Source organism: Stegostoma tigrinum, chromosome 31, assembly GCF_030684315.1.
Source record: "Stegostoma tigrinum isolate sSteTig4 chromosome 31, sSteTig4.hap1, whole genome shotgun sequence".
NCBI classification, from domain to species: Eukaryota; Metazoa; Chordata; class Chondrichthyes; order Orectolobiformes; family Stegostomatidae; genus Stegostoma; species Stegostoma tigrinum.
Window position 1 is genome coordinate 7599598 of NC_081384.1, and position 21695 is coordinate 7621292.

The window sequence follows — 21695 nt, forward strand, 5'->3', positions numbered from 1 at the left end:
GAGAGAATAGGACCCCTTACATTTAAACAAGGCCATCTATCTGTGGAATTTCAGAAGATGGGGGAGATGCTAAATGAATATTTTGCATCAATGTTTACTGCAGAGAAGGATATGGAAGCTAGAGAACTTGAAAAATGTCCATATCACGGAGGAAGAGGTGCTGGATATCTTACAACACACAAATGTGGATAAATCCCTGGGACCTGATCAAGTGTACCCTAGAACTTTGTGGGAAGGTAGGCAAGTGATTACTGAGATATTTCTATCATTAGTAGTCGTAGGTGAGGTTCCAGAAGACTGGAGGTTGGCCAACGTGGTGCCACTATTTAAGAAAGGTAACAAAGTAAAATCAGGGAACTATAGACCAGTCAGCCTTACGTCAGTGATGGATAAGTTGTTGGAGGGGATTCTGAGGGACAGGATCTACACGTATTTGTAAAGACACGGACTGATTAGAGACAGTCAACATAACTTTCTGCCTGGCAAGTCGTGTCTCACTAACTTGATTGAGTTTTTTGAAGAAGTGTCAAAGAAGAATGATGAAGGCAGAGTGATGGACATTGTCTATATGAACTTCAGCAAGGTATTTGACAAGATTCCACATGGTAGATGAGTTAGCAAGGGCAGATCACATGGAGTCCATGTGTTGCCAGAGGAAGTGGTGGAGACAGGTAGAATAATAACACTTAAAAGGTGTCTGGATGGGTACATGAGTAGGAAAGGTTGAGAGGGATACGGGCCAAATGCAGGCAAATGGGACTGAGTCTGATTGGCATGGATGAGTTGGACCAAAGGATCCATTTCTGTGCTGTATGGCTCTATGACGGTAAATAATGAGAAAAGTTAATATATTGTTATTGCTTATTGTGAGAGGACTTGAATATAAGAGTGGAGAGATTATACTTCTGTTGTGTAGGCATTGATGTGATCTGGGATACTGTGTATAGTATTGGTCTCATTTTAAAAAGGGTGGAGATATGTTGGAAACAGTTCAGAGAAGCAGTTCAGTTTGAAGAAGTTGAGGGGGACATGGTGGTGTTTTTGCTCGACTATTTAACTTAGATATCCAGGTAATGATCTGGAGGCATGGGTTCAAGTCCTGCCAAGGAAGATGGTGGAATTTGAACCTTCTTTTAAGGTATCTGAAATAAAGAGTCTAATGAAATCGCTGTTAATTGATGGGGAAAACCTATCTGGTTCAATCATATCCTTACCTTCTCTGATCACATGTGACTCCAGACCCACAGCAAAGTGGTTGATTCTTAACTGCCCAGAAGGAAATTAGGGATGGACAATAAATACTGACTTTGTCAACTGAGCCCACATCTGTGAATGAATAACAGATTCTGGTGGACGAAGACAAGGAATAGATGGCATGTCTTTTGTGGAATGCTTGGATATGTTAGTATGAATTAGTGTTTAGAAAATTAAAACATTCAATACAAATAAGTGTGAGGTGTTTCACTTCGGAAAGTCAAAAGGTAGGACTTATACAGTAAATGGTAAGGACCTAGGAGTACAAGTACATAGTTGGTTAAAAGCAGCGTCACAGGTAGACAGGGTGGTGAAGAAGGCATTTAGCATGCTGCCCTTCATCGGTTGAGGCATTGAATTTGGGAGTTGGGATGTTATGTTACTGTCGTATAAGTCGTTGGTGAGGTCACATTTGGAGAATTGGTCACCCTGATATAGGAAGGACATAGTTAAACTGGAAAGTGTGCAAATAAGATTTACAAGGAATTACCAGGACTAGTAGGCCCAAGTTTCAGGGAGACATTGGCCAGGATAGGACCTTATTCCTTGGAACTGAGGAGAATGAGATGTATCCTTATTGAGGTATATAAAATCATGAGGAGCATAGATAGGATGAATGGCTATAGTCTTTTTCCCAGGAATGGGGAATTGAAAACTAGAGGGCATAGGTTTAAGGTGAGAGGGGAAAGATTTAAGAAGGACCTGAGATTTGAGAGTCTTTGGAACTCCTTGCCACAGAGAACTATGGAGATTGAGTCCTAGTATGTATCTAAGGCTGAAGTAGACAGATTCTTGATCAGTCAGGGAATCAAGGATTACAGGAAAATGCAGGGAAGTGGATTGTGAGGAAAGTCATATCAGCCATGGCCCCTTTGAATGGCTGAGCAATCCCTTGTGGCATTTATCTCATCAGCTGCCAGCACATTTTGCAACATTTGAATCTGGTCCCTAATCCAATGGTCAATTGAAGCACCAGTGTCACTTGCATCTTGGTTGAGATCAGCAAACCTAGCGCTTACGGGGAGTCTTTCTGGGATCTTGCTGACTTTCATGGACAACTGAATATTGTGTCCATGACCACATGACTAACAGTCATGTGACTTTTGAAGACAGGACATCTGATTTGACTTCTGCAAGCAACTATTATTTGAAGGATTCATGAACACTCTGTTCTTTGCTGGGGACAGTGTTATAAATCATTTCAAAATGTTATTTATTGCCAGTGCAGTGACTTTTTTGCCAGACTTTTATTAAGAACAGGAAAAATAGTGGCTTTGAAGCACTTTGGAGTTAATCCTTTGGGAAGGCAGATGCTGAATGTCCACAGGATTGGAAGCTTTAAGAGTTGCTCTCTGTTACAAAAACAATATTTTCCTTAAATACATTATTGATGGAATAGTCCCTGATGCTTTTCAAAACCTAACTGAAAGAGAGGGCCTACATTTCTATAGCACTTTCCAAAAAGTACTCTACGGTCAATGAATTAGTTTTGAAATGAAACTGCAAATTTACATACAGTATGGTCCCCCAACAAGCAATGAGATGAATTACTTTATTAAACATTTCTTTTGGGTTGCAGGATGAATATGGACCAAGACAGTTGGCGGTCTTTTTTCCTGATTGTCTTCAAAATAGAGCCATTGGATCTTTTCAGTCTACTGGAGCAAGGAAGTATGGTTTCCATCGACAATCCTATCCAATAGCCATGCTGTGCTCTGAAGCTCAACTGAGGTTATGTACTCAAGTTCTTTACTGGGTTTTCAACCTCTGACATGTCAAAGAGACACAGCACCACCACTGAGTTAGTGCTGACACTATGTTATTTCATTCAAATGTCTATTCTTCCCCTGAAGTTGATCATTTTCACATGGGAGGGTGTGGGAGTGGCGCAGTTCAACAAATGTAGCTTAGCCTCCAGCGCATGACTCAGATGACTGATCCCTCATCATCTGAAAGTGGAGACAGGATGTTCAACTGGATAGGATAACACTGGTGGGAAATGGCATTGAATCCAAACCAGTTCTTCCTCAATATCTGGACACACACTAGAATTTTCCAACCAGCCTTAATTAGCCATGGGAACCAGTGTTCAATACCAGAAATGCCTATTACAAAACCAGATGCTTTAGCATCCTAAATGAAATCCAGGCTCCAAAGGACAAAATGACAGTGCATATACCCACTTTCTGGCCAGCTTCTTGTGTTTCCTTTGTTACAATGCACAAATGTAGAGGATTCTGACTTTTTCAGCGTGTGACCATGTAAGGAATGGCTAATTAAACTGTTCTGAGGTCTGTTAATGTTCTAATGCTACTGATTTCTCTTAATTGTGTACTAATGGTAACCTTTAGCAGTTTGAAGTTAGTTGAGGTTGTATAAGTCAATTTAGATGCAGTGGCCATTGAACTGTTGATCGAAGATTGACCTTGAAGTAATGACCAGTTTTATATCTAATTAAAAGACTTTTCTGTGCCTACTCAGATATATATTATAAAAAGCAACTCATTGATGAGTTCTACAATGGAAAGTGGGAATACACCATCTGTGGATCGCAAAAAGCTTTTTCCCAGAGTGGGGGACTCAATTACTAGGGGTCATGAGTTCAAAGTGAGAGGAGGAAAATTTAAGGGAGATACGCGTGGAAAGTTCTTTACACAGAGGGTGGAGGGCGCCTGGAACGTGTTACCAGCGGGGGTGGTAGACGCAGACACGTTAGCATCTTTTAAGATATATTTGGACAGGTACATGGATGAACAGGGAGCAAATGGACACAGACCGTTAGAAAATAGATGACAGGTTAGACAGAGGATCTTGATCGGCGCAGGCTTGGAGGGCCGAAGGACCTGTTCCTGTGTAGGTTTCTTTGTTCTTTGTTCTTTGTCTCAAAAACAGGAAAGAAATATGAAATGAATTTATAACGAAGGCTCCAGGGACAGTAGAATGAGTGTGAAAAGGTAACAAAATTGGGGAGCTGCTCTGGTCTATCGCAAATGGATTTATTAAAACACTGGTTATTGATAAATTAAGCTCATTTGAAGCTGTCTTAAGTGAAAGAAAGTTTGGATCGTTACATAGAAGGTAGAAAAAAACTACATAAAGAGTGACTAAAAACAAAGTTGCTGGAAAAGCTCAGCAGGTCTGGCAGCATCTGTGAAGGAGGAAACAGAGTTAACATTACAGGTCTGGTGACCTTTCTGCAGAGCTGATGGTGGCTGGAAAACGTCAGTTTATATGCAGAAAATAGGGAGGTGGGTGAGGTAGGCAGTAAACGAAAGGATAGAACCTGAAGAGAGAGAAATACAGTTGGACAGACAAAGGAGTTGCTAATGATCAGGCTGGGAGGGTGAATAGGGCGGCACGGTGGCTCAGTGGTTAGCACTGCAGCCTCACAGCGCCAGGGACCCGCGTTCGATTCTCACCTCGGGTGACTGTCTGTGTGGAGTTTGTACATTCTCCCTGCGTCTGCGTGGGTTTCCTCCGGGTGCTCCGGTTTCCTCCCACAGTCCAAAGATGTGCAGGCTAGGTGGATTGGCCACGCTAAATTGCCCGTAGTTTTCAGGGGTGTGTGGGTTACAGGGGGATGGGTCTGGGTGGGATGCTTCAAGGGGTGGTGTGGACTTGTTGGGCCAAAGGGCCTGTTTCCACACTGTAGGAAATCTAAGAAATAGTTGTTAATGGGGACTGTTAGTGACTAACAACAGGGGATGCGTAATGGCAGGCCAGGTGGTGTGGTGTGGGGGGGCTTGGACATGGGAGAGTTTAGGCCCTAAAATTATTGAACTCAATATTGAGTCTGGAGGGCTGTAGGGTCTCCAAGTGGAAAATGAGGTGTTGTTCCTCCAGCTTGCATTGGGCTTCAATGGAACACTGTAGCAAGCCAGAGACAGAGATGTTGGCCAGGGAACAGGGTGGTGCATTGAAGTGGCAGGCAATAGGTAGCTCAGGCTCTTTTTTGCGAGCAGAACATAGATGTTACGCGAAGCGGTCACCCAGTCCATGCTTTGTTTTACCAATGTAGAGGAGACCACATTGTGAGGAGCAAATGCAGCAGACTAGATTGTGGGAAGTGCAGATAAAGAGCTGCTTCACCTGGAAGATATGTATGGGCCCTTGGAAACTTGGGAGGGAGGAGGTAAATGGGCAGGTGTTACACCTTTGCTGGTTACAGGGGAAGGTGTTGTGGGGCTGTGGGGAAGTGTTGGGGGTGAAGGAAATGTGGACCAGGGTGTCCCAAAGGGAACAGTCCCTGCGGAAGGCAGACAGAAGAGGGGAAGGGAATATGTATCTAGTGGTGGCATCTTGCTGGAGGTGGTGGAAATGGTGCCTGATGATCTTCTGGATTTGGATGCTGGTGGAACGGTAGGTAAGGATAAGGGGGACCCTATCGCTGTTGCGGAAGGGGTGAGGGCAGAAGTGCGGGAGATGGGTTGGACCTGGTTGAGGGCTCTGTCGACAACAGGAAATCCTCGGTTGAGGAAGACGGTGGACACTTTAGAGGTTCCCTTGTCCAAGTTGGCCTCATCTGAACATATACAATGGAGATGGATGAACTGAGAGAATGGGATGGAGTCTTTACAGGAAGTGACTGCTAGCATGCATTGTTACAGAATGGTAAAGTTAATACAAGTTAATGCAGTGTGTATTGCTATGGCCGTATGGATTCCTGTAGTATCGTGTGTTGTTATGATTGAACTCCTAAGAAGAAAGGTTTAGTGAGGCAGTGGAGTTACTATAGAAGAGTGGGTTGTTATAATGTGGAGCTGTACCCTGAGGATTGCTGAGTTCAAACCCCAGCTGTGGCAAACTGGTGAATCCTATGCTAGTGTGGTAGGCTGGGATTAAAATAAATGACAACAAAAATGGCTGCATTGTGGAAAAGCCTTCTTTTATCTAGTCTGGCCTATACATCTCATTATTTACATTACATACTTACCTCTCTGCAGTGATTGGAACTGGGGCCAAGATATCAGATCACATAGGACTAGGACCTGATGCAAAAGCCACTCAAATCCCTGCTCTTCTATGCATCTCTATCTAGTTATGTGCAGCAACTATTAACTAATTGCTCCAGACTTTTATCCAGTTCTTATGTTTCAAGCTTCTCGAAGGTCCTAGTGATTTTCTGATAAACATTGCCTGTCGGATTGGAGCATTATGCAGCAGGATTAATGTCCTTACTATTTTTTTGGTGTCCTAATTTCTTGCAGTGCCCAGATTTGTGTGTACAATACGTGACAATTTCTGTGCACAGATCCTCTAGGGACTATTAATCAGACTGGAGGTCTCTGTTCTGCATTTCCACTGTGTGATTTCCTGACAGTTTTGTACATAAATCTAGAAGACATTTATCTAAACTTGTAAAAGCAGAGAATGCTGGAATGCTTAGCAGATCAGATAGCATCTGTGGACAGAAAAGCTGAGGAGAGCTCATCATCCTAAAGGACTAACCCTTTTTCTCTCTCTCAATATTTCTCGAATATTCCTTTTTTAACTAGATTTCTAACTGATGCATTGTATTTGATTGAAATTCCTTCCTCAGTTTCTGCAAACAACAACAATAATATGAAATTATGTTGCACTTATAAAATGTCCCAAGGCATTTCCCAGGACTATTATCGAACAATATTCAACTGAGCTGACATGGTGGCTCAGTGGTTAGCATTGCTGCCTCACAGTGCCAGGGACCCGTGTTCAATCCCACCCTTGGGTGACTTCTGTGTGGAGTTTGTATGTTCTCCCTGTGTTTGCGTGGGTACCCTCCGGGTGCTCTGGTTTCCTCCCACAGTCCAAAGATGTGCAGGCTAGGTAGATTGGCCTAAATGGAGCTAAATTGCCCGTAGATTGGGTAGGATGCTCTGAGGGTTGGTGTGGTCTTGTTGGGGCAAAGGGCCTGTTTCCACACTCTAGGGATTCTAAAAATAATGAACCACTAAAGGAGATGCTAGGACAAATTCATAAAAGCCGGACCACAGAGTTTACTGTTGGGGGAGAGTCTCAAAGGAGAAAAGAGGAGAGGTTTAAGAATGGAATTATATCAGTCCAAGCCAGCTGCTAGCAAAGCTGCCTATGCTGCAATACTGAAAACCTACATGGTGTATGACATAAGCTCTTGGAAGGCAAACGCATAACTTATACAGAACTTTTATAGAACAGGTGCAGATGGTGCCACGATAATGTGACTTTTTTATAATTATAATCACCAAAGAAAGAACGTTGTGCATTTATATATTGCCTTTTATGCCCAACAGATGTCTAAATGTAACACAGCTGTTTAATTACTTTTGAATTGTGGTCACCTTATATTGTAGAAAAGGGGCAACCAATTGTGCACAGTAAGCTCCCACAAACAGCAATGTGGTAATGGCCAGAGAATTGGATTTAGTGATATTGATTGCGGGATAAATATCGATGAAGTAATTGGAAAAGACTCATCTGCCTGTCATCAAACTTTCACATCCACTCCAGAAGCCAGACCTGGCCTCGGTTTAACAGCACGCCCAAATGATGGCATCGCCCTCTCAGAATGGTGTAGGTTGCCAACCTGGGTTCTTGTGCTCAAATCTTGAAATGGGAGACAAACCCAGAAACTTCTGACTCAGGGCAAGAGTTGTTCTCACTTGAACCAATCTTTTTCTCCATTTCATTCAGATTTATCCCAGTTTAAGTGCCTTGAATGGGGCAGCACTAAATTGAGTTAACAAAAACGTAAATTGCGGGAGTAACTCAGTGGGTTCAACAGCATCTATGAGGAGAAGAGCAGAGTTAACTTTTTGGGTTTAGTGACTCTTCATCAGAACTGACTTCTGTTTGTCTTTCTATAGATGCCGCCAGACCTGCTGAGTTTCTCCAGCACATTTCTGTTTTTGTTTCAGATCTCCAGCATCTGCAGTTCTTTATTTTATTAAATTGATTCAGTTACCTCTGATGCTCTTGTCTGGCGTGAATGGGCTTTGCGTCTAAATTAATCAGTTGGAAACACAGATGATTTACTGCTGGTAAATAGATGAAAAAGAAACATGGGGTAATAGGGGAGAGAAAGAAAACATTCTGTTGCATATCAGAGCCATTATGAATATGAGAATAAAGAAGAGAATAAACTGAGTTAGTGGACTGTTATGGTACAATGTTATGTCCCCACCTCTGAACAAGGAGTACCTGTGTGCAGGTATGTCATAACATCTTCAGAGCTGGTAGACAAGAAAATATCTTAAATTGAGTTAGCCAACGAAGCGGCTTAGACTGCAGCACGAGTGTTTAACAGAATTATAAAAGCAGATCACCGCAGGTGCTGGATTCTGTGTTGCAAACAACAAATGCTGGAGATCACAGCAGGTCAGACAGCATCCATGGAGAGAGAGAGCAAGCTAATGTTTCAAGCTTAGATGACTCTTTTTCCAAGCTGACAGAAGTTAACAGAATTATACCTGCATACTTGGCCCAGAGGCAAGGGAGGTGTTGTGATGCAGCATTTCCATCTCCGAACTACGTGAACAACTTAAGACCCATCCTGAATATGCAATTCGAATGCAACGTACAGGTTTATGACCAATGTATAATTCATTCCAGCATGCACACCAATGGTGTAAAGCAAGGCCAGGGGAGATTGCAGTGAATTGTAACACATATCACCCACTATTACCTAACATAATTCGATTGATCTCCGTCTTGAAGATTTTTGTTTGATCCGTACCAAGTCCTGGATCTCCATTCCTTGATGAGTTGTTGCCCAATTTCACACCTCAATGGCCACGTTTCATTTTAAAATTGTGTTTTTTGTTAAGTCTCTGTATCTCATAGTATCAGAGCCTGGGATGTTGGGGTTGGGGTAGGGTGTGTTTACATCAGGGACAAATAACCAGGGCTCAGGATTTCTGTAACAAAAACAGAAATTGCCAGAAAAGATGAGATCAGTGACCCTTCCTGCATCCCAAAACATTAACTATGGTTTTTCCTCACCGATGCTGCCGGACCTGCACAGCTTTTCCAGCAATTTCTGTTTCTGTTTCTTATTTACAACATCTGCAGTTCTCTTCGTTTTTACCAGGGAATTCACTACCTACAGAGCTAAGTCGGAATCAAAAACTGAGCTTCCATTTCTCCTTCCAGTTGTCTTCCACAAGCCTAGGAAAAGCATTTGAAGGGGATCTATCAGATTCGGGTGCAGTCAGGGTTGAAATTTTGCTCAAAACTTCACTGGGTATCCAAAAAGATTCCGTTTGAAATTTCAGTTTGAGCGCACTTGCACAATCAAAAGCTTGAAATTACCCGCCAATCAGCAGAAACAGGTGAAATTTTGCAATATGATGCAATTTTCTGGAACTGAAGAATATTCAGTGCTGTTTTGAAGAGTAGTAACCTGATGCAGCTTTGGGGATAGCAGACAGCCAATATTAATGTACATAATGGCCTCTTTTGGGGCTATAGGTGAGTTTTAATGATCCCCTCCAGCAGTGTGTTTCTTGATGGGAGCAAATTTAGTCCATTGGGAGGGGGTACGCATCGGCAGACAGGCCGTCTAGTTGCTTTTCTAGGCCCTTATGCAGGTACTTAATGTAATGGCCTTGTCCCATTGCTGCTGTTATTCAGAAGGTACGGGAGCATGAGGAACCTGAGATAAACAGGCTATATTTGGGATACTAGCTCTGGGCGGCCATGGTTTGGGTGGGGCAAGGGGGTGAGAGAGGATGGTGATGACTCATTTGAAAAAATGGATCAGTACCAGGAACGGAACAGCTTACTGAGGGCCACCCACTTGCATTCTCTTCAGACAGCCCTATGAGTTGTGTTTTTTCAAATTCATTCATGGGATGTAGGCATCTCTGGCTGGACCACCATTTATTGCCCATCCCCCTAATTGCCCAGAAGGCAATTAAGAGTCAACCACATTGCTGTGGGTCTGGAGTCACATGTAGGCCAAACCAGGTAAGGATGGCAGTTTCCATTCATAAAGGATATTGTGAACCAGATGGGTTTTCCCCAACAATTGGCAATGGTTTCATGGTCATCATTAGACTCCTAATTCAAGATTTTTATTGCATTCAAGTTTCACCATCTACCATAGGGGATTCGAATCTGGGTACCTGGAACATAACCTGGGTCTCCAGGTTAACAGTCCAGAGATGATACCATAAGGCTGTCTCCTCCCCACAGCTTGTATACAATGTACCTTTAAAGAACATGGTTGTGATATCATCTCTGCATCATAGCATGTGAGCTGAGGGCAGAAAAGTGTCCATCGTCTTACAGCATAGCACACTGTGGGAAGAGTGGTGCAGTTTACATCCACATTACTTCGATATAACTCAATGCAAGTCTCCGTTTGTAATACATGTATATATGAGGAGCTGTAATAAAAATCTATTGAATCCTTCATCAATATGCTACTCACATCTTGTCCTTGAGATACAGGAGCTAACATAGGCATCACCTCTTCAGGTACAAATACCCTGATGAAGATATAAACCTCATCATTGACAGGACATTGAGGGGCAGAATGGATCTGGGTTAACAATGGTGGCCATTTGTAAATGACTCGCAGATCCTAGATATCACATCATTCCTCTCAACCCTTAGTTAATGATATCCTTCCCATAGCATGCAAAATTAATCCACACGGGATTGGAGGTTGCGATAGAGAACTGGTTGGCAGACAGGAAACAAAGAATAGGAATAAATGAGCTTTATGAGAAGGGGCAATCAGTAACTAGTTGGGAACTGCAGGAGTCAATGCTTGGACCCCAGCTATTTACAATACATTAATGATTTAGATGAGGGGACTAAATTTAATGTCTCCCAGTTGGCAGATGACACTAAACTGGACAGGAGGGTGAACTGGGAGGAGGATGCAAAGATGCTTTTCTGTGATTTGGATAAGTGGGCAAATGCATAGCTGGTGAATAAAAGTGTGGATACATGTGAGGTCATCTGCTTTGGTAGCAAAATCAGGAAGGCAGATTAGTATCAGAAGGGCAATAGTTTGAGAAAATAGATTGACAGTTGGGAAAAGGGGAAGTTCAATAAGATCGGGGTGTCCTTAAACATCACTCAGTGAAGGTTAGCATTCTGGTGCAGCAAGCAGTGAAGAGGGTAAAATGGTATGATGACCTTCATAGTGAGAGAGTTTGAATGCAGGAGCAGGGGTGTCTTGCTGCAATTAAATAGGGGCTTGGTGAGACCACAATTGGAATATTGAATGCAGTGCTGGTCACCGTATCTGAGGAAGGATGTTCTGGCTATGGAGAGGGTGAAACAAAGTTTTACCAGACTGATTCCTGGCAATGACAGGACTGATGTGCAACGATTGATTGAGTCTGCAGGATTATATTCACTGGAGTTCAGAAGAATTAGGAGGGAATCTCATAGAACCCCAAAAACATCTAACAAGACAAGACAGAGTAAACAACAGATGTATGTTTCTGATGACCAAGGAATCCAGAACCAGGGATCGTGGTGGGTCATTTAGGACTGAGAGAATGAGAAATGTCTTCATCCAGAGTGTGGGGAGCCTGTGGAATTCTCTGGCACAGAAAGTGGTAGAGGCCGACACATTGAATACTTTTAAGAGGAAGTTAGATATATTTATTAGAGCTAAAGGGATCAAAGAGTATGGGGAGGAAGTGGGAACGGGGGACTGAGTTGGATGATCAGCCATGATCATACTGAATGGTGGAACAGGCTTGAAGGGCTGAATGGCCTACTCCTGCTCCTGTGTTTCTGTAGACCGTTCATCCTCATTCATTTGAGGCTTGAGACTCTCGGTTTCTAGTAAGTGTATTACCAGCAGCTGTCACTATCAGTAATGGAGAGTGATTAACCTTCAAGCCAGTGGGAAGGTTGAGATTTCAGATCCAGGATCCTAAATTCAAGAATAGTCCCCCATCAGCTCATGAAATACCTTCTCCAGTGGTGATAACACTGTTTGCACCAACAGACAAAAATTAAATTTCACCATATGATTAAAGCCGAAAATGGGTTTTTCACAAAATGTCAGCAGCTCTCTGAGATTTTAAACGATGATTCTGCAGAGTTAGAACAATAGGTATGCTGATGTTCTGAGGAACGGTCACCGGACCCGAAATGTTAACTCTGTTTGTTCCTTCACAGATACTGCCAGACCTGCTGAGCTTTTCCAAAAACTTTGTTTTTAATGCTGATGATAGCCAACAGCTCTGATTATGAAGGTTTCTGAAACAGTCTAGACGATGAAATTTTACTTGTCAAGATAAGTTAAGAAATCAAATTGATTTTCAGACAAAGAATCTTTGGGGAGTTATGATTTTAATTATCTTTAATTAGACTAGTGAACAAAACCAGGCCCGGAGGACCACTTTTAATTCACAATTAGACGTTCTGTGGAACTTTGTCATTCCTATTAACACATGTAAGATTAAAATAAAGGAACAGATTTAGAAGCAAAGAGAAACGACAAGGCTTCTTTGCCATAGTGATTGTTTTCTGAATGTGTAGCGAGCCAGTTTGATATAGGAAGAGCATTTATTTCAATACAAGAGTCTGATTTTAAATATTGTCAGGTTTTCGATGTTTATTGACCATCCCTAATGGTTCCTTGGGAGGGTTGTGGCAGCTGCCTTACTGAATCATTGCAGTCAGTGTGATGACAATGCTGTTAGTGAGCTGTAAGCTGGGAAGCCCCAGGATTACAATTCAATGACCATGCAGGCTCTGGTGATATTAGTCCAACTGGGATCATGTACAACTTATAGAGAAACTTCAAAGTGACAAATGTGCTCATGTTCCTTCAGCCCTTGCTCCATTCTATGGCAGAGGCCACTCGTTTATGGCAGCCTTGGTGGATAGGGCACTTTGAGAATCTTCACTATCAAACATAGAGAATTGGCACGGATGCGGTATTCTGGTTGTGTCAATGAACATTTCCTGAGAGCATTACCCAATGCTGTGGACCAGAGAGTGAAGAGCAGGCAGTTAATGAAATTCTTGTCCACACTAACCATAACGTGACTCACACGGCGGTTTTAAATTCTACATTTTAAGTAAATGCTGGGGCTGATCAGAATTTCTTGTATAACCTCACAGTCATGTTACTACCTTTCATGTCAGGAACTGTCCCCAAGTATAGTTCAACGAGATCGGCGTAGAACAAATCAGAAATGAGGAGCGAGCGTGAGGAAGTTCGAGAATGATTCACGTCCGGTTGCTGCTCGAGTATAAATGTGGCCCTCTTTCCGCGTAAGTAGACAGACAGTGGAAGGAGTACAAATTCTACCACATTGTGTTGATACTATTACAAAATGACAACTTTTACTAGAAGAATTCTCTTTTGGATCTTTGAAAAGATAATTTTCTTATTTCGACACAAAAAGTTGAAACAAGAAGCGTTTGACTGTAAACGAAACACTGGTTCCAATGCTGAAAATTGTAATATCATTCATTCGGGCCGCGGTAGCCTCTCGATATCCATGCCAGTATACATTACAACTATATATGAATATAATAACAGCTGCATAGTGTAGGATACATATACAGAGAAGGAGTAAAGAAAATAATACGATGATTCCTGTTATCAACAGAAACTTGAAAACGGGAAACGCCGAATAAAGAGAAAAGGCTAATCAGCATCGACCGTGTAATTACATTACACAGCCGCAATAGAACGGGTGAATTTTCTGCTACATACAAAAAAGTCACAATGGAAAATTGTAAACCACGGTAAAGCAAACGATGTTGTGTATTTAAAATGCTGTTTTATTTTTAAATGCGATAAATTAATACAATGATAACTAAAACTCTTGTGGATTGGTTATTGGCAAAGTAGCTAAAGCTCAGGGGTTTTCGAGCGTGTGCTGATTCAGTTTCCTGACTGGAGACCGGCGGTAAGAAACTTGGGTGAGACGTGCGCAGTTGGGGTGTTTGGGGAGAAGAAAGTTTCAGTCGCGAGGTGTGGGACAGCCAAATGCGTTAAAGTATTCGTGAGAGGGGATGATCCAAGAGGCAGTAATTGAGACACGGGAATGAGGTGAAATCAGGCCATAAAAAGATAAGAGACCAAGCAGTGAGGTAGAGGGGCGAATGTGATCGCCCAGAGGCCAGCGGAGCGATTCAGCTGAATTCTCCCCCAGCACTGTTGTAATTTCTGTCGCAACTTCACTCCTAGTGTTAGTCTGTTCGCTTTAGACATGACCGAACAGTCTGGTGCTGTCATGTCGGCTATAAATGATAAATGTTACAGCAGAGCGGTGATGCCCCAGGTGTCCCAGGGCACTTGCTTTCTCTGTCAGTTTACGGTGTGGCCTGGCACACGATCTCTGTTGTCTCGGGATGTTCCTGTCCCCAACCGGACAGCAGGATAGCTTCACTTTCAATCAGCTTTTGCAACGTTCACCGCTGAAAGCTGCTGCTTATTAACTTTGCCCACTTGTGAATGTTCCACTTGTCGACAAATTAAAACTCGCCAGTACAAGGGCACAATTTTCTTGAAAGTGGGTATAGCGAGATGAAAATATATCACCTCTATTTTAAGGTGGCACTCTGGATTTAAGCTACATTCGAACTAAACAGGAGCCCCTCAATCTTGCAGATCTACCTCTAAAACATGAAGTTTTCACTTTGCTCACAATGCCATTATGTATTTCTTAGTCAAATGAAGTTAAGATAGGGTACCTGATGTGACGTTCTTAGTAGTTATACATCAGCAGAATCCTTTATTAGATTTATACATGAACAGACGTTTACTCTGTGATTACAACTAAACGATGTCAATTTTGAAATGTTAGTTTCTCTGCTAATCCTACAGCGGGGAATACATATGCAACTATTTCTTAGTTAGTGCGTCACTTTCAGGGAAAGAGTGATCACATGAGAGACGGTTACGGAGATCGACAATGACGGGAACTGAAGATGCTGGAGAATCCAAGATAACAAAAGTGTGGAGCTGGATGAACACAGCAGGCCAAGCAGCATCTCAGGAGCACAAAAGCTCTGATGAAGGGTCTCGGCCCGAAACGTCAGCTTTTGTGCTCCTGAGATGCCGCTTGGCCTGCTGTGTTCATCCAGCTTCACACTTTGCTAACAGAGATTGACAACGACTGGGGAGTTTCCATATCAGGTTTGTCTGACAGTCAGACGCTCTTGTAGATCAGACCGAAGCTGCAGGAAGTTAACTGACGTGTGAAACTTATGTCACTCACCCAGTTTAGTCATTTAATGGTGGCAAAATAGCGTCCTTAAAATTGTGTGTTCTTACAGTAGATGCAAATATAAACCTGAGCAAGCACATCAGTTAGATTTCAGTGTGCTTGCTCAGGTTTATATTTGCATCTACTGTAAGAACACACAATTTTAAGGACGCTATTTTGCCACCATTAAATGACTAAACTGGGTGAGTGACATAAGTTTCACACGTCAGTTAACTTCCTGCAGCTTCGGTCTGATCTACAAGAGCGTCTGCCTGTCAGACAAACCTGATATGGAAACTCCCCAGTCATTGGTAAAATCCAACTGAAATCTAACTGATGTACTTAGCCAAGTTTATATTGCATCTACCTTAATGAGAAACTATGTCAAGGAAACCATTTTGCTACCAACACATGACTGAATTGGGAGCCATTTTGTGTTCTATGTTAATCATTGGCTCAACCCTTCACTCAGCGTGAGAAATACTAGATTGACAGAATGAAAAGTCGAGAGTTTCCTACTACAGTTACTTCAGGTCAGACTTCTGTGTTGCATCTGGGGCAAACTGAGGGTTTTTTTCCCCCGACACAGGGGATTGTCCATGTTAGATTGGCCTGCAATGTGTCCAAGGAATTGCAGGCAGCATGGATTAGGCATGGTTAATATGGGTGCTGATTCTGGGTGGCATACTCTTCAAAGGATCAGTGCAGATTTGTCGGGCCAAACAGTCTCTTTCTGCACTATATGAATTCCATAACTGCACATAACCCCGTTACACTTCTCAGCATTACTCATTTGAGCATTGTGTGTATTATTTTATTTATGTTAACAGTTTAATGTTATTGCTCCACACAAGCTCTTCTTTCTTACTTTATGTTTCTAACAATAAACTCACAATTAAAACTGTGTTCATTCTTGCTTTTCATGTTCTTGCTGAATGAAGAATTTTCGAATCACATACAAATGATGACTTATGTTTCTGAGCTTAAAGGGGGAAGCTTTGCAGGCTGGGACACCTTCTTTGGAATTTTAGGTTAAAAGAAAATATCATCTTTGTTTTTCCTTGCTGGATTGGGGAAATGTGGGAGAGGTTTAGTATCAGCACTGAGCGGGGATGCAGGGAATAATCTGCAAGGAGAGAGAGAGACAGAGGCGGCATCGCAGCTAATACACCTCTGACAGGATTATTCTGTGCTCAGACACAGACCCTGGGCAGGATAAACCTCTCTGGGGAGAGAGATGAGGACAGACATTAAGAAAGAGAGAGCGTGAGGGAGGAAGAGAGAGAGAGAAATAATATACACACAATGAGTGGAAGAGTGAATTGAATTACCCAATTGTTCTGAGGGCAGAGCTGTGAATTCAATGGCTCAACAACAGGCTCTGAAATTACTGCTTCAATCTTTAAATATTGTGGTGGGCACAGAAAATTGACACACTTCCTCACATTTACCTCAGCCCACTGAGGCACGATAAAGTAAAATCACAATACTGTGTTTACACAGAAACGCAACACATAACAACGCCTGTAGAGAGACTAATGGGTAACCTAATAGAGGTTTTAAAAAATAATGAGGGACATAGATAGGGTAAATAGCCAAGGTATTTTACCCAGATTGGGCCAGTCAGAAACTAGACGGCATAGATTTCAGATGAGACTGGAAAGATTTAAAAAGGACCTGTGGGTTAACTTTTCAGGCAAAGCGTGGTGCATGTATGAAATGAGCTGCCAGACGAAGTGGTGGAGGCGGTACATTTTTGACATTAAAGGAGCATCTGGATGGGTATATAAATAGGAAGGGCTGAGAGCGATATGTGTCCAATGTTGGCAAATTGGACCAGGTCAGATTGGGGAGAGATAAAGGGAACTGCAGATGCTGGAGAATCCTAGATAACAAAGTGTGGAGCTGGATGGATTTCACAAGCTTCAAAATCTCCCCTCCCCCTACTGCATCGCAAAACCAGCCCAGCTCATCCCCGCCTCCCTAACCTGTTCTTTCTCTCACCTATCTCCTCCTCCCACCTCAAGCCGCAACCTCATTTCCTACCTACTAACCCCATCCCACCCCCTTGACCTGTCTGTCCTTCCTGGACTGACCTATCCCCTCCCTACCTCCCCAGCTACACTCACCTTTACTGGCTCCATCCCCGCCCCTTTAACTTGTCTATCTCCTCTCCACCTATCTTCACCTCTGTCCACCTTAGATCCTCCTCCCCCTCTCTCCCTATTTATTTCAGAACCCTCTCCCCATCCCCCTCTTTTCTGATGAAGGGTCTAGGCCCGAAACGTCAGTTTTTGTGCTCCTGAGATGCTGCTTGGCCTGCTGTGCTCATCCAGCTCCACGCTTTGTTATCTCAGGTCAGATTGGGATGTCTGGTCAATATGGACTGTTGGGTCATTTTCTGTGCTGTATGACTCAATGATTTCTCCAGCCATTTTGAGGGCAGGATGCAGTTTTGGAGAATATGCGGGTGTGCATGAAGAATCTGATAGGCAGTTTCCTTCTCACCTCCAGTCAAGCGATGTCTTGGTGCTGGTTGGAAAGTTCTGATGAAGAGGCATTCTGCCAAATGTCTTTGCAAGTCTGATCAGGGATCAACCCAACAGGTCTACCTTCTCCCTTGCCTGCTGGGTCTCAAGGATATGACGTACTAATCACTGCCTGATGGCTTAGTGGTCAAAAGTATTTTTCTTCACAGAGTTTTCCATGAGGGACAGGTGATACGCAACCTTCTAACTACTTGCAGCATTTCGCGGAACGAGACCAGGCCTATCTATGCAATACCGGGGTTAGGTCAAACCTTAACATAAGGTGACATGTGATGTTTGTGTACCGAGAGCCTAAGTATGTCTTGATGCAGCAACACGCAAACGTGGCCATAAGGATGATGATGGTGTTGTGTACGGTCTTCATTCCCCCCACCCCTATGCAGAACATTGGACATGCGTTCCTACACTGTCTACCTTTGCCCTGCAGATGAAATGGATGATGGCTTGGATGACTGTAAAGGCTCAGGTTTGAGGAATAGGCCAGATGTGGTGTAACTCACACCTGATGACCTGCAGTAGTCCGCTGCCTGGAATAATTACCCCTCTCAGGCTCGCATCCTTCCTGATGTACTCGGCCAAAGGCTCTATACAACCCACAAACAAGACAGGAGAGAGCGGGCTTGACTCTGGATCCTGATTGGGAAGCTTTCTAATTCTCATCTGTTGATTGAGACTGCACGAACAATGCTGATGTAGTACAGTCAGATATAATTGTGGATTTTGTCCTCCACACCCAATTTGGAGAGCATATCCCACCCCTAAGTATGCGATATCGATGAGGCATTCCAGTCCCGCACATCCCAGATGTCCAAGTTCTTCAAGGACCGCAACTTTCCCCACACAGTGGTCGAGAATACCCTTGACCGCGTCTCCCGCATTTCCCGCAACACATCCCTCACACCCCGCCACGCCACAACCGCCCTAAGAGGATCCCCCTCGTTCTCACACACCACCCCACCAACCTCCGGATACAACGCATCATCCTCCAACACTTCTGCCATCTACAATCCGACCCCACCACCAAGACATTTTTCCATCCCCACCCCTGTCTGCTTTCCGGACAGACCACTCTCTCCGTGACTCCCTTGTTCGCTCCATACTGCCCTCCAACCCTACCACACCCGGCACCTTCCCCTGCAACCGCAGGAAGTGCTACACTTGGCCCCACACCTCCTCCCTCACCCCTATCCCAGGCTCCAAGATGACTTTCCACATTAAGCAGAGGTTCACCTGCACATCTGCCAATGTGGTATACTGCATCCACTGTACCCGGTGTGGCTTCCTCTACCTTGGGGAAACCAAGCGGAGGCTTGGGGACCGCTTTGCAGAACACCTCTGCTTGGTTTGCAATAAACAACTGCACCTCCCAGTTGCAAACCATTTCAACTCCCCCTCCCATTCTTTAGATGACATGTCCATCATAGGCCTCCTGCAGTGCCACGAGGATACCACCCGAAGGTTGCAGGAACAGCAACTCATATTCTGCCTGGGAACCCTGCAGCCCAATGGTATCAATGTGGACTTCACCAGCTTCAAAATCTCCCCTTCCCCCACCGCATCCCAAAACCAGCCCAGTTTGTCTCCTCCCCCCACTGCACCACACAACCAGCCCAGCTCTTCCCCTCCACCCACTGCATCCCAAAACCAGTCCAACCTGTCTCTGCCTCCCTAATCTGTTCTTCCTCTCACCCATCCCTTCCTCCCACCCCAAGCCGCACCTCCATTTCCTACCTACTAACCTCATCCCACCTACTTGACTTGTCTGTCTTCCCTGGACTGACCTATCCCCTCCCTACCTCCCCACCTATACTCTCCTCTCCACCTATCTTCTTTTCTCTCCATCTTCAGTCCGCCTCCCCCTCTCTCCCTATTTATTCCAGTTCCCTCCCCCCATCCCCCTCTCTGATGAAGGGTCTAGGCCCGAAACGTCAGCTTTTGTGCTCCTGAGATGCTGCTTGGCCTGCTGTGTTCATCCAGCCTCACATTTTATTATCTTGGATTCTCCAGCATCTGCAGTTCCCATTATCACTGAAACAAGTTATTATACATTCTTGATTATGATCTCACCTTGTAGCCCCTCAAACTCACCACGTGCCCTCTCACCTCATGGTCCACTTACAGAACTCAAACACCCACCCCGCCCTGTGTAGGGGCACATCACATCTAAACTCCATACATGACGGACACCCAAAGCTGGAGCTGAACCTAGGTGCCTATCACTATGAGGTGCCACTGCTGACTACTGATCTACCATGTTGCTCAGGACCATGTGGACTTGGCAAATCTTGATATGAAATCTATTTGACAGTGACCTCATAACCCCAATCCACACCCTACTTAACACCCTAACTCCACGACCGCATAGCCACCATCCCCACCTCTGGAATACCCAACTTTCCTGTGCTCATCAATTCCACGCCCTCACAGTTCGTGTGACACCCAATGTTCCATCATTACATGTACAGTCCCCGAACTAACCACACTCAGATTTCTACTCAGACCCTCCAATCCTCACATCCCTGCACCTATCATGGATATCTGCAACCACAGTCCCTGTTCCCCAGATATCCCCGCTCACACCCCAAATTCCCCCTTCACCCCCCAAATATCCACACTGACACCCCCCAAATATTTCCCTCACCCCTCCAATGTCCCCCCTCACTCCCCCAAAATCCTTACTCACACTCCCTAAATATCCCCCCTCAGTTCCCCAAATATCCCTTCTCACCCCACAAATATCCCCCCTTACGCCTCAAATATCCCTTCTCACCCCACAAATATCCACACTGACACCCCCCCAAATATTTCCCTCACCCCTCCAATGTCCCCCCTCACTCCCCCAAAATCCTTACTCACACCCCCCAAATATCTCCCCTCAGTTCCCCACTTACCCCCCAAATATCCCTTCTCACCCCAAAATATCCCCCCAGACCCCCAAATAGCCCCCCTCACATCCCCAAAATATCCACCCTCACAACCCTCAAGTGTCCCCCCTCATAGCCCCCAAATAGCCATTGTCACAGAACTCAAACATGCCCCCTTCACATTCCCCCAAATATCTACCCTCTCAGCCCCCCCAAATATCTATCTACAAAGCCCTCAAATATGTGCCCCATATCCCCACAGATATGTCCCCTCACATGTCCTCAAATATCCCCACTCACACACCATGCCTCCCCGCCCAAAATATCCACCTTCAGAGCTCCTGTACCCACAGCTGCGCCCCACCCTGACCCCTAACTCCCTGCTTTCACACTCCCTGGCTACATCACCTCCTCTACCATTTAAATTGTTGCAGTAAACTCTCAATGTAAACTCTTCTCAGTAACATGTTCATTGCTGTTTTTTCATTTGCTTACAGATTGGAGATGTGAAGGATAATATGACAGTGAAGAAACATGTTTTGCTGTGTGAACATTCCAACATATATACACAACATCCTCATAACTGCAAACATTTAAGTATGTTAATGTACAATTTGTGCTGGTGGCTAGAGCTTCGTTGGTTCCTTGTTCTGTTTACAAGCAACTGCTAAAATGTAATAAAATACATTGTGACTTTGATCTCAGAGCTGATTTCAATCTCAGGGGTTTACAATTCCCTGACGCCCACCATGCATTCTGTAGTAATTGCTGGGCTGAGCAGGATGGAGTTCCAGAGATCAGCAAACCACTGTAAAAAATTTTCTCCCCAACAACGAGCCAGAGTAGAAAAGAAGGAATAGGCAGGTTAAATGAGT

The 21695-nt window shown here is 44.0% G+C and overlaps 1 protein-coding gene and 1 long non-coding RNA gene across 2 annotated transcripts in view; one reads left to right on the forward strand and one right to left on the reverse strand.

Moving 5' to 3' along the window:
- LOC125466320 (plexin domain-containing protein 1-like) overlaps window positions 1–21695 on the reverse strand; it is a 432462-nt gene that overhangs the window by 85996 nt on the left and 324771 nt on the right. The gene's annotated exons all lie outside the window — the stretch shown is intronic.
- On the forward strand, window positions 13126–21407 carry LOC125466448 (uncharacterized). Its single transcript, XR_007250455.1, has 3 exons — window positions 13126–13461; window positions 13803–13941; window positions 21318–21407. It is a non-coding gene; the product is annotated as an uncharacterized LOC125466448 (long non-coding RNA).